The sequence below is a fragment of the Aegilops tauschii genome, chromosome 5, assembly GCF_002575655.3.
Source record: "Aegilops tauschii subsp. strangulata cultivar AL8/78 chromosome 5, Aet v6.0, whole genome shotgun sequence".
Lineage (NCBI taxonomy): Eukaryota > Viridiplantae > Streptophyta > Magnoliopsida > Poales > Poaceae > Aegilops > Aegilops tauschii.
In genome coordinates, this window is record NC_053039.3 from 324435905 (window position 1) to 324448978 (window position 13074).

Below are 13074 nucleotides of genomic sequence, written 5' to 3' on the forward strand. Positions count from 1 at the left end.
GACGAGAGCAATGACTTTTTTCTATGTGAGCATTTAGCCATCCGTATATATATACTGATACTCATTACTGCCAAGAAATTAATGCACATCGACCGCTGAGCATGCCCTTCGTTACCACGTCACAATGTGTTTTGGCTAGATCTGATTGGCCAAAAAATTATTAATGTGCAACATATTTGTTTATTGAAAAAGAGGGATCGAAATTTTGTATGCATCTCATGCTCTTTTTTGTTTGTCTTCTAGAATGTCATAGGAGTCGGAACTCTTGTCTGCTTAGGTCATGGGCGGTTGTGGGTGGCGCAGGGGATCGTGGGCAGCGGCGGATCGTACGGGTGCGGGATAGAATGGGGCGCGAGACATGACGGGCGCGGGTGATCGGGTGGGGCCAGTGGATCGGGTGCATACGCTCTATGTACATTGCATACGTATCCATATGGAGGTGGGTATACGTTTTCGTAAAATGATCATACTGCCTTTATACGGTTTGTAGCCGGGGGAGGGGTGTACTGAAGCAAGGCTCTACAACAATGAAAGGATCGATATGGTTGACTAGAGGGGGGGGGTGAATAGGCAACTACCAATCTTTAACTTTTCTTAACAAATTAGGTTTAGCAACAAATAGGTTATCTGGATGTGCAACTAGGTGAGCAACATATATGATGCTAGCAACACGAACAACACAAGCAAGCAAAGGATATAACACAAGTAAAGCTTGCACAAAGTAAAGGTAAAAGATAACCACAAGTGGAGACGGTGACGATGAGAATGTGTTACCGAAGTTCCTTCCCTTTGAGAGGAAGTGTGTCTCCGTTGGAGCTATGTGGAGGCACAATGCTCCCCAAGAAGCCACTAGGGCCACCGTATTCTCCTCGCGCCTCACACAAATGCGAGATGCCGTGATTCCACTAGTGGTGCCCTTGAAGGCGGCGACCGGACCTTTACAAACAAGGGGGGCTCTCTCCACAACCAAATTGGAGGCTCCCAACAACACCACGAAGCTTCACCACAATGGAATGTGGCTCCGTGGTGACCTCAACCTTCTAGGGTGCTCAAACACCCAAGAGTAACAAGATCTGTAAGGGATTAGTGAGGGGATTCAAATTTCTCTTGGTGGAAGTGTAGATCGGGGCCTTCTCAACCAATCCCTAGAAAATCAACAAGTTTGATTAGCTAGGGAGAGAGATTGGGCGAAAATGAGCTTTTGGAGCAAAATGGAGTTAGGGTAGGAAGAGGTAAGTCTTCTTGAGGAAGAAGACCCCCTTTATATAATGGGGAAAAAATCCAACCGTTATGCAGTCCTCAGCCCGTAAACAAGCGGTACAACCGCCCAAGCAATAGTCACCAGTAGTAAGTGCAATGGCACTGGGCCATGAGCCAGTAGTGCCGCTGGAGTGGTACTACCGCTCTCCCCAATGGTACTTCCGCTGGGGTTGCAATGCTACTGAGCATAGGCAGCAGGGCAGTGGTAGAACGACCACAGCGGTACTACCGCCCAAACTGAGTGGTACTACTGCTTAGCGTCGGAACTACCGCTCCCAACTATCGCAAAGGAAAACAGAGGTTCACTAAAAAAAGACACATTCGTGACATTTTGGGCCGAACGAAAAAAAATTCTGTCATACTTATGACACTTCTATGACGATAATTGTGACAAAACCCGGTATCATCATAGATGTGGTGGGCTCCTACTTCTATGACAAAAAATCATGACAGAAAATGGGCTTTTCGTCCTCGGCGGGCCGGAGACGCAGTTGCTTGACATTCTTTGGGCCGTCCATGACGGAAAAAACCGTGGTAGAAGCGAGGGCGAGGAAAATATCGGGGTGTTCCCGGTTACGGTGGGTGGTCGGGGCCGAGCGATGCACGTTTCTCTCGTACACGCACGCGCGTGGGTACGAGGCGTTGGGCTCTAACTGAACCCGAGCAAGGCGTTGGGCTCTAACTGAACCCGTGCAATTGCACTGCAGGCTACGCGTTACTGAACCCGAGCGATCGATCGATGGTTGTTAACTGAACCCGATCGAGCGATTCCTTCGCTACCGCTGCTAACTGAAGCCGATCGATGCTGCCTCTGGATGAACAGTGAGCGTTCCTGGGGGGTTTGGATGAACAGTTCCCGGTGGGGTTGGATGAACAGGACCCCGTGGTGTTGCCTCTGGATGAACAGGACCCCGATCGATCGAGCCGGTTGGGGCTGGATGAACAGGACCCCGTGGAGGGCAGGATGAACAGGACCACCCCGTGGAGGGCAGGATGAACAGTAGACGGTGGAGGTCTGGATGAACAGTAGCCCGTGGAGGGGTGGTTGAACAGGAGCCCATGGAGAGGGCTGGTTGAACAGTAGCCGGTGGAGTAGCGCGTGGTGGAGGCTGGATGAACAAGAGCCCGTGGATGAACAGTCGCAGGTGGAGGATGGAGGAGGTCGACGGTGGATGAACAGTAGCCCGTGGAGGCTGGAGGGGGTCGACGGTGGAGATGAACAGTGTCCCGTGGAGTCCCGTTTTGCGGTACGCCACACCCCTCCCGATGAACAGGACCCCCGTTTTGACCGTAGGAGGTCCGTTTCGTCCGTTTTGCGGTACGCCACACCCCTCTCGATCAACAGGACCCCCGTTTCGACCGTAGGAGGTCCGTTTCCTCCGTTTTGCGGTACGCCAGACCCCTCCCGATGAACAGGATCCCGTTTCAAACGTGGCCGGTCGAACACAAGGCTGTTTCCTCCGTTCTGCGGTACGCCAGGCCTCGTTTCCATCGGCTGTTCTGTCCAAGCCCTCCCGATGAACACAACGATGCATTCCGTTCCGACCCAGCCGGTTGGCTCCCCATGAACACGACGACGACGCTGTTTCTCCGTTCCGACCCAACCATGTACACGAGCCCTGGCCGTACGTATGCGCGAGTAGGCGTTCGAGACCCTGCCCGTATGTACGTACGTGGCCGTATTTTCTTTCTTGCACACTGGCCGCTGTACGTACGTGTACATGCTACGTGCGCGCCTCTACTATGACACGTGCGCGCCTCTACATCGACCAGTATGTACATACACGTTCGCGACCAGAATGACTGCTAAGTACACTTCGACCAGGTGGGTCCCGACTGTCAGGCACTTCCTTGCCTGCGAAGATGTAGCTGGTGGGTCCCAACAGTTAGGGGGGCGAATCGTTTTTTTTTGCCCGGACGCACTTCCTTGCGTGCGAAGATGTAGCTGGTGGGTCCCAGCAGTCAGGGGGAAACGTTTTTTTCGCGAAATACAGTGGCCCGTCCGGTGGGTCCCAGCTGTTAGGTGGAGGAATCATTATTTTCCGCGTAATAAGGAGGCACTTCCTTGCTGCGGCCGTGGACCCAGCTGTCAGCCTCTCCACGTACAGTGCACGTCCGATGGAAGTCGTTCCTTGACCACGCCGCGCCGAGAGCACCAGGGCGGTGGACAACGGCGAGGCCTAGGAAGGGGACGACGGGGAGCCGGGGAAGACGCGGCAGTGGAAGCCCGCGCGGAGAGGAGTACGAGGGTTCACTGGTTCGGCTGCGGTGTGAGGCCGCCGTCGCCGCAGGGCCTGGCCAGCGGTGGGAATAGTAGGGGGCGGTGAGGCCTCTGCGGAAGCACAGCCGGCCACGGGAGGCAGGAGCATGCGGCACGACCGGCGTTGCTTTGGGCGGCTGGAGCAAGAAGACCAGAGGTTGAAGAAGCACTACGGCCGTATGATGGACATCGTACGGTCACTAGAGCTAGAATCGTTCATATTGACTAAAGTTGACAAAGGCCCCCGTCCCAGTCAACTTAGTAGGCCCACAAGTCAGCCTCCCACCATGGTGGGTCCCAGCTAGCAGGGGGAGTATTCATATTTTTGTGCGTAATAAGGAGGCACTTCCTTGCGTGCGAAGATATAGCTGGTGGGTCTGAGCTGTCAGCGGCGGTAACGTTTTTTTCGCGAAATACAGAGGCCCTTTCGGTGGGTCCTGTTGGAAATATGCCCTAGAGGCAATAATAAATGGTTATTATCATATTTCTTTGTTCATGGTAATTGTCTATTATTCATGCTATAATTTTATTGTCCGGAAATCGTAATACATGTGTGAATACATAGACCACAACGTGTCCCTAGTAAGCCTCTAGTTGACTAGCTCGTTGATCAACAGATAGTCATGGTTTCCTGACTATGGACATTTGATGTCATTGATAACGGGATCACATCATTAGGAGAATGATGTGATGGACAGGACCCAATCCTAAGCATAGCATAAAAGATCGTGTAGTTTCGTTTGCTAGAGCTTTTCCAATGTCAAGTATCTTTTCCTTAGACCATGGGATCGTGCAACTCCCGGATACCGTAGGAGTGCTTTGGATGTGCCAAACGTCACAACGTAACTGGGTGACTATAAAGGTGCACTACGGGTATCTCCGAAAGTGTCTGTTGGGTTGGCACGGATCGAGACTGGGATTTGTCACTCCGTGTGACGGAGAGGTATCTCTGGGCCCACTCGGTAATGCATCATCATAATGAGCTCTATGTGACTAAGGCATTAGTCACGGGATCATGCATTGCGGTACGAGTAAAGAGACTTGCCGGTAACGAGATTGAACAAGGTATTGGGATACCGACGATCGAATCTCGGGCAAGTAACATACCGATTGACAAAGGGAATTGCATACGGGATTGATTGAATCCTCGACACCGTGGTTCATCCGATGAGATCATCGTGGAACATGTGGGAGCCAACATGGGTATCCAGATCCCGCTATTGGTTATTGACCGGAGAGGCGTCTCGGTCATGTCTGCATGTCTCCCGAACCCGTAGGGTCTACACACTTAAGGTTCGGTGACGCTAGGGTTGTAGAGATATGTGTATGCGGAAACCCGAAAGTTGTTCGGAGTCCCGGATGAGATCCCGAACGTCACGAGAGGTTCCAGAATGGTCCGGAGGTGAAGAATTATATATAGGAAGTCAAGTTTCGGCCACCGGGAAAGTTTCGGGGGTTACCGGTATTGTACCGGGACCACCGGAAGGGTCCCGGGGGTCCACCGGGTGGGGCCACCTATCCCGGAGGGCCCCGTGGGCTGAAGTGGGAAGGGAACCAGCCCCTAGTGGGCTGGGCGCCCCCCCATGGGCCTCCCCCCATGCGCCTAGGGTTGGGAACCCTAGGGTGGGGGGGACTTCCCACTTGCCTTGGGGGGCAAGGCACCCCCTTTCCCCCTTTGGCCGCCGCCCCCCCTTGAGATCCCATCTCCAGGGCCGGCGCCCCCCCAGGGGGCCTATATAAAGGGGGAGGGAGGGCAGCGACAAGACAGCCTTGGGCACCTCCCTCCTCCCCTGCTACACCTCTCCGTCTCGCAGAAGCTCGGCGAAGCCCTGCCGAGACACGCTACATCCACCACCACGCCGTCGTGCTGCTGGATCTCCATCAACCTCTCCTTCCCCCTTGCTGGATCAAGAAGGAGGAGACGTCGCTGCACCGTATGTGTGTTGAACGCGGAGGTGCCGTCCGTTCGGCACTCGGTCATCGGTGATTTGGATCACGGCGAGTACGACTCCGTCATCCACGTTCATTGGAACGCTTCCGCTCGCGATCTACAAGGGTATGTAGATGCACTCCCTTCCCCTCGTTGCTAGTATACTCCATAGATGCATCTTGGTGAGCGTAGGAAAATTTTAAATCCTGCTACGATTCCCAACAGTGGCATCATGAGCCAGGCCTATGCGTAGTTACTATGCACGAGTAGAACACAAAGCAGTTGTGGGCGTTGAGTTTGCCAATTCTTCTTGCCGCTACTAGTCTTTTCTTGTTTCAGCGGCATTGTAGGATGAAGCGGCCCGGACCGACCTTACACGTACGCTTACGTGAGACCGGTTCCACCGATTGACATGCACTAGTTGCATAAGGTGGCTAGCGGGTGTCTGTCTCTCCTACTTTAGTCGGAACGGATTCGATGAAAAGGGTCCTTATGAAGGGTAAATAGAAATTGGCAAATCACGTTGTGGTCATACGTAGGTAAAAAAACGTTCTTGCTAGAAACCTACAAACCACGTAAAAATTTGGAACAACAATTAGAGGACGTCTAACTTGTTTTTGCAGCAAGTGCTATGTGATGTGATATGGCCAGAAGATGTGATGAATGATATATGTGATGTATGAGATTGATCATATTCTTGTAATAGGAATCACGACTTGCATGTCGATGAGTATGACAACCGGCAGGAGCCATAGGAGTTGTCTTTATTATGTTGTATGACCTGCGTGCCATTGAATAACGCCATGTAAATTACTTTACTTTGTTGCTAAACGCGTTAGCCATAGAAGTAGAAGTAATCGTTGGCGTGACGACTTCATGAAGACACAATGATGGAGATCATGATGATGGAGATCATGGTGTCATGCCGGTGACGAAGATGATCATGGTGCCCCGAAGATGGAGATCAAAGGAGCATAATGATATTGGCCATATCATGTCACTATTTGATTGCATGTGATGTTTATCATGTTTTTGCATCTTATTTGCTTAGAACGACGGTAGTAAGTAAGATGATCCCTTATAATAATTTCAAGAAAGTGTTCACCCTAACTGTGCACCGTTGCGAAGGTTTGTTGTTTCGAAGCACCACGTGATGATCGGGTGTGATAGATTCTAACGTTCGAATACAACGGGTGTTGACGAGCCTAGCATGTACAGACATGGCCTCGGAACACACGCAATACACTTAGGTTGACTTGACGAGCCTAGCATGTACAGACATGGCCTCGGAACACGGAGGACCGAAAGGTCGAGCATGAGTCGTATGGAAGATACGATCAACATAGAGATGTTCACCGATCTTGACTAGTCCGTCTCACGTGATGATCGGACACGGCCTAGTTAAACTCGGATCATGTTTTCACTTAGATGACTAGAGGGATGTCTATCTGAGTGGGAGTTCATTAAATAATTTGATTAGATGAACTTAATTATCATGAACTTAGTCTAAAATCTTTACACTATGTCTTGTAGATCAAATGGCCAACGTTGTCCTCAATTTCAACGCGTTCCTAGAGAAAACCAAGCTGAAAGATGATGGCAGCAACTATACGGAATGGGTTCGGAACCTGAGGATCATCCTCATAGCTGCCAAGAAAGATTATGTCCTAGAAGCACCGCTAGGTGAAGCACCCATCCTAGAGAACCAAGACGTTATGAACGCTTGGCAGTCACGTGCTGATGATTACTCCCTCGTTCAGTGCGGCATGCTTTACAGCTTAGAACCGGGGCTCCAAAAGCGTTTTGAGCAACACGGAGCATATGAGATGTTCGAAGAGCTGAAAATGGTTTTCCAAGCTCATGCCCGGGTCGAGAGATATGAAGTCTCCGACAAGTTCTTCAGTTGTAAGATGGAGGAAAACAGTTCTGTCAGTGAGCACATACTCAAAATGTCTGGGTTGCACAACCGCTTGACTCAGCTGGGAGTTAATCTCCCGGATGACGTGGTCATTGACAGAATCCTTCAGTCGCTTCCACCAAGCTACAAGAGCTTTGTGATGAACTTCAATATGCAGGGGATGGAAAAGACCATTCCTGAGGTATATTCAATGCTGAAATCAGCGGAGGTGGAGATCAGAAAGGAACATCAAGTGTTGATGATGAATAAAACCACTAAGTTCAAGAAAGGCAGGGTAAGAAGAACTTCAAGAAGGACGGCAAGGGAGTTGCCGCGCCCGGTAAGCCAGTTGCCGGGAAGAAGCCAAAGAATGGACCCAAGCCTGAGACTGAGTGCTTTTATTGCAAGGGAAGTGGTCACTGGAAGCGGAACTGCCCCAAATACTTAGCGGACAAGAAGAAGGCCGGCAACACCAAAGGTATATGTGATATACATGTAATTGATGTGTACCTTACCAGTACTCGTAGTAGCTCCTGGGTATTTGATACCGGTGCGGTTGCTCATATTTGTAACACAAAACAGGAACTACGGAATAAACGGAGACTGGCAAAGGACGAGGTGACGATGCGCGTCGGGAATGGTTCCAAGGTCGATGTGATCGCCGTCGGCACGCTACCTCTGCATCTACCCACGGGATTAGTTTTGAACCTCAATAATTGTTATTTAGTACCAGCTTTGAGCATGAACATTGTATCTGGATCTCGTTTAATTCGAGATGGCTACTCATTTAAATCCGAGAATAATGGTTGTTCTATTTATTTGAGAGATATGTTTTATGGTCATGCCCCGCTGGTCAATGGTTTATTTTTGATGAATCTTGAACGTGATGTTACACATGTTCATAGTGTGAATACCAAAAGATGTAAAGTTGATAACGATAGTCCCACATACTTGTGGCACTGCCGCCTTGGTCACATTGGTGTCAAGCGCATGAAGAAGCTCCATGCAGATGGACTTTTGGAATCTCTTGATTACGAATCATTTGACACGTGCGAACCATGCCTCATGGGTAAGATGACCAAGACTCCGTTCTCTAGAACAATGGAGCGAGCAACCAACTTATTGGAAATCTTACATACCGATGTGTGTGGTCCAATGAGTGTTGAGGCTCGCGGAGGATATCGTTATGTTCTCACTCTCACTGATGACTTAAGTAGATATGGGTATGTCTACCTAATGAAACACAAGTCTGAAACCTTTGAAAAGTTCAAGGAATTTCAGAGTGAGGTTGAGAATCAACGTGACAGGAGAATAAAATTCTTACGATCAGATCATGGTGGAGAATATTTAAGTCACAAGTTTGGTGCACACTTAAGGAAATGTGGAATAGTTTCACAACTCACGCCGCCTGGAACACCTCAGAGAAATGGTGTGTCCGAACGTCGTAATCGCACTCTATTGGATATGGTGCGATCTATGATGTCTCTTACCGATTTACCGCTCTCATTTTGGGGCTATGCTTTAGAGACTGCCGCATTCACTTTAAATAGGGCTCCGTCGAAATCAGTTGAGACGACACCGTATGAATTATGGTTTGGGAAGAAACCTAAGTTGTCGTTTCTAAAAGTTTGGGGATGCGATGCTTATGTCAAGAAACTACAACCTGAAAAGCTCGAACCCAAGTCAGAAAAATGCGTCTTCATAGGATACCCTAAGGAAACTATTGGGTATACCTTCTACCTCAGATCCGAAGGCAAGATCTTCGTTGCCAAGAACGGGTCCTTTCTGGAGAAGGAGTTTCTCTCGAAAGAATTGAGTGGGAGGAAAGTGGAACTTGATGAGGTGATAGTCACCCCTTCCAAACCGGAAAGTAGCGCAGCGCGGGAAAATGTTCATGTGGTGCCTACACCGACTGGGGAGGAAGTTAATGATGATGTTCATGAAGCTTCAGATCAAGTTACTGAACTTCGTAGGTCCACAAGGACACGTTCCGCACCAGAGTGGTATGGCAACCCTGTCCTGGAAATCATGTTGTTAGACAACGGTGAACCTTCGAACTATGAAGAAGCGATGGCGGGCCCGGATTCCGACAAATGGCTAGAAGCCATGAAATCCGAGATAGGATCCATGTATGAAAACGAAGTATGGACTTTGACTGACTTGCCCGATGATCGGCGAGCCATAGAAAACAAATGGATCTTTAAGAAGAAGACAGACGCGGATGGTAATGTGACCATCTATAAGGCTCGACTTGTCGCTAAGGGTTATCGACAAGTTCAAGGGGTTGACTACGATGAGACTTTCTCACCCGTAGCGAAGCTGAAGTCCGTCCGAATCATGTTAGCGATTGCCGCATACTATGATTATGAGATATGGCAGATGGACGTCAAAACGGCATTCCTTAACGGCTTCCTTAAGGAAGAGTTGTATATGATGCAGCCGGAAGGTTTTGTCGATCCTAAGAATGCTAACAAAGTATGCAAGCTCCAGCGCTCAATCTATGGGCTGGTGCAAGCATCTCGGAGTTGGAACATTCGCTTTGATGAGATGATCAAAGCGTTTGGGTTTACACAGACTTATGGAGAAGCCTGTGTTTACAAGAAAGTGAGTGGGAGCTCTGTAGCATTTCTCATATTATATGTGGATGACATACTATTGATGGGAAATGATATAGAATTCTTGGAAAGTATAAAGGCCTATTTGAACAAGTGTTTTTCAATGAAGGACCTTGGAGAAGCTGCTTATATATTAGGCATCAAGATCTATAGAGATAGATCAAGACGCCTCATTGGTCTTTCACAGAGTACATACCTTGACAAGATATTGAAGAAGTTCAGTATGGATCAGTCCAAGAAGGGGTTCTTGCCTATATTGCAAAGTGTGCAATTGAGCACGGCTCAATGCCCGACCACGGCAGAAGATAGAGAAAAGATGAGTGTCATCCCCTATGCCTCGACCATAGGGTCTATTATGTATGCCATGCTGTATACCAGACCTGATGTAAACCTTGCCGTGAGTTTGGTAGGAAGGTACCAAAGTAATCCCGGCATGGAACACTGGACAGCGGTCAAGAATATCCTGAAGTACCTGAAGAGGACTAAGGATATGTTTCTCGTTTATGGAGGTGACGAAGAGCTCGTCGTAAAGGGTTACGTCGACGCTAGCTTCGACACAGATCTGGATGACTCGAAGTCACAAACCGGATACGTGTATATTTTGAATGGAGGAGCAGTAAGCTGGTGCAGTTGCAAGCAAAGCATCATGGCGGGATCTACAGGTGAAGCGGAGTACATGGCAGCCTCGGAGGCAGCACAGGAAGCAGTCTGGATGAAGGAGTTCATTACCGACCTAGGGGTGATTCCCAATGCGTCGGGCCCAATGACTCTCTTCTGTGACAACACTGGAGCTATTGCCCTTGCGAAGGAGCCCAGGTTTCACAGGAAGACCAGGCATATCAAGCGTCGCTTCAACTCCATTCGTGAAAGTGTTCAAAATGGAGACATAGATATTTGTAAAGTACATACGGACCTGAATGTAGCAGATCCGTTGACTAAACCTCTCCCTAGAGCAAAACATGATCAACACCAGGACGCAATGGGTGTTCGATTCATCACAATGTAACTAGATTATTGACTCTAGTGCAAGTGGGAGACTATTGGAAATATGCCCTAGAGGCAATAATAAATGGTTATTATCATATTTCTTTGTTCATGGTAATTGTCTATTATTCATGCTATAATTGTATTGTCCGGAAATCGTAATACATGTGTGAATACATAGACCACAACGTGTCCCTAGTAAGCCTCTAGTTGACTAGCTCGTTGATCAACAGATAGTCATGGTTTCCTGACTATGGACATTTGATGTCATTGATAACGGGATCACATCATTAGGAGAATGATGTGATGGACAGGACCCAATCCTAAGCATAGCATAAAAGATCGTGTAGTTTCGTTTGCTAGAGCTTTTCCAATGTCAAGTATCTTTTCCTTAGACCATGGGATCGTGCAACTCCCGGATATCGTAGGAGTGCTTTGGGTGTGCCAAACATCACAACGTAACTGGGTGACTATAAAGGTGCACTACGGGTATCTCCAAAAGTGTCTGTTGGGTTGGCACGGATCGAGACTGGGATTTGTCACTCCGTGTGACGGAGAGGTATCTTTGGGCCCACTCGATAATGCATCATCATAATGAGCTCTATGTGACTAAGGCATTAGTCATGGGATCATGCATTGCGGTACGAGTAAAGAGACTTGCCGGTAACGAGATTGAACAAGGTATTGGGATACCGACGATCGAATCTCGGGCAAGTAACATACCGATTGACAAAGGGAATTGCATACGGGATTGATTGAATCCTCGACACCGTGGTTCATCCGATGAGATCATCGTGGAACATGTGGGAGCCAACATGGGTATCCAGATCCCGCTGTTGGTTATTGACCGGAGAGGCGTCTCGGTCATGTCTGCATGTCTCCCGAACCCGTAGGGTCTACACACTTAAGGTTCGGTGACGCTAGGGTTGTAGAGATATGTGTATGCGGAAACCCGAAAGTTGTTCGGAGTCCCGGATGAGATCCCAGACGTCACGAGAGGTTCCGGAATGGTCCGGAGGTGAAGAATTATATATAGGAAGTCAAGTTTCGGCCACCGGGAAAGTTTTGGGGGTTACCGGTATTGTACCGGGACCACCGGAAGGGTCCCGGGGGTCCACCGGGTGGGGCCACCTATCCCGGAGGGCCCCGTGGGCTGAAGTGGGAAGGGAACCAGCCCCTAGTGGGCTGGGCGCCCCCCATGGGCCTCCCCCCATGCGCCTAGGGTTGGGAACCCTAGGGTGGGGGGGACTTCCCACTTGCCTTGGGGGGCAAGGCACCCCCTTTCCCCCTTTGGCCGCCGCCCCCCCCTTGAGATCCCATCTCCAGGGCCGGCGCCCCCCAGGGGGCCTATATAAAGGGGGGAGGGAGGGCAGCAACAAGACAGCCTTGGGCGCCTCCCTCCTCCCCTGCTACACCTCTCCGTCTCGCAGAAGCTCGGCGAAGCCCTGCCGAGACCCGCTACATCCACCACCACGCCGTCATGCTGCTGGATCTCCATCAACCTCTCCTTCCCCCTTGCTGGATCAAGAAGGAGGAGACGTCGCTGCACCGTACGTGTGTTGAACGCGGAGGTGTCGTCCGTTCGGCACTCGGTCATCGGTGATTTGGATCACGGCGAGTACGACTCCGTCATCCACGTTCATTGGAACGCTTCCGCTCGCGATCTACAAGGGTATGTAGATGCACTCCCTTCCCCTCGTTGCTAGTATACTCCATAGATGCATCTTGGTGAGCGTAGGAAAATTTTAAATACTGCTACGATTCCCAACAGGTCCCTGATGTCAGGTGGAGGAATCATTATTTTGCGCGTAATAAGGAGGCATTTCCTTGCGTACGGCCGTGGACCCAGCTGTCGGCCTCTCCACGTACAGTCCACTTCAGATGCATGTCGGTCGTTGACCACGTTGACCAGGCCGCGCCGAGAACTCCAGGGCGGTGGACGACGGCGAGGCCTAGGAAGGGAACGACACGGAGGCAGGGAAGACTCGACAGTTGTTTCCCACGCGGAGGGGAGTACGACTGTACGAGGGTTTACTGGTTCGTCTGCCGTCGCCGGAGAATAACAGCAGGTGTGGGTGAGTAGAGGGATGGCTAGGCCAGCGATGGGAGTACGGTGGGGCGCTGAGGC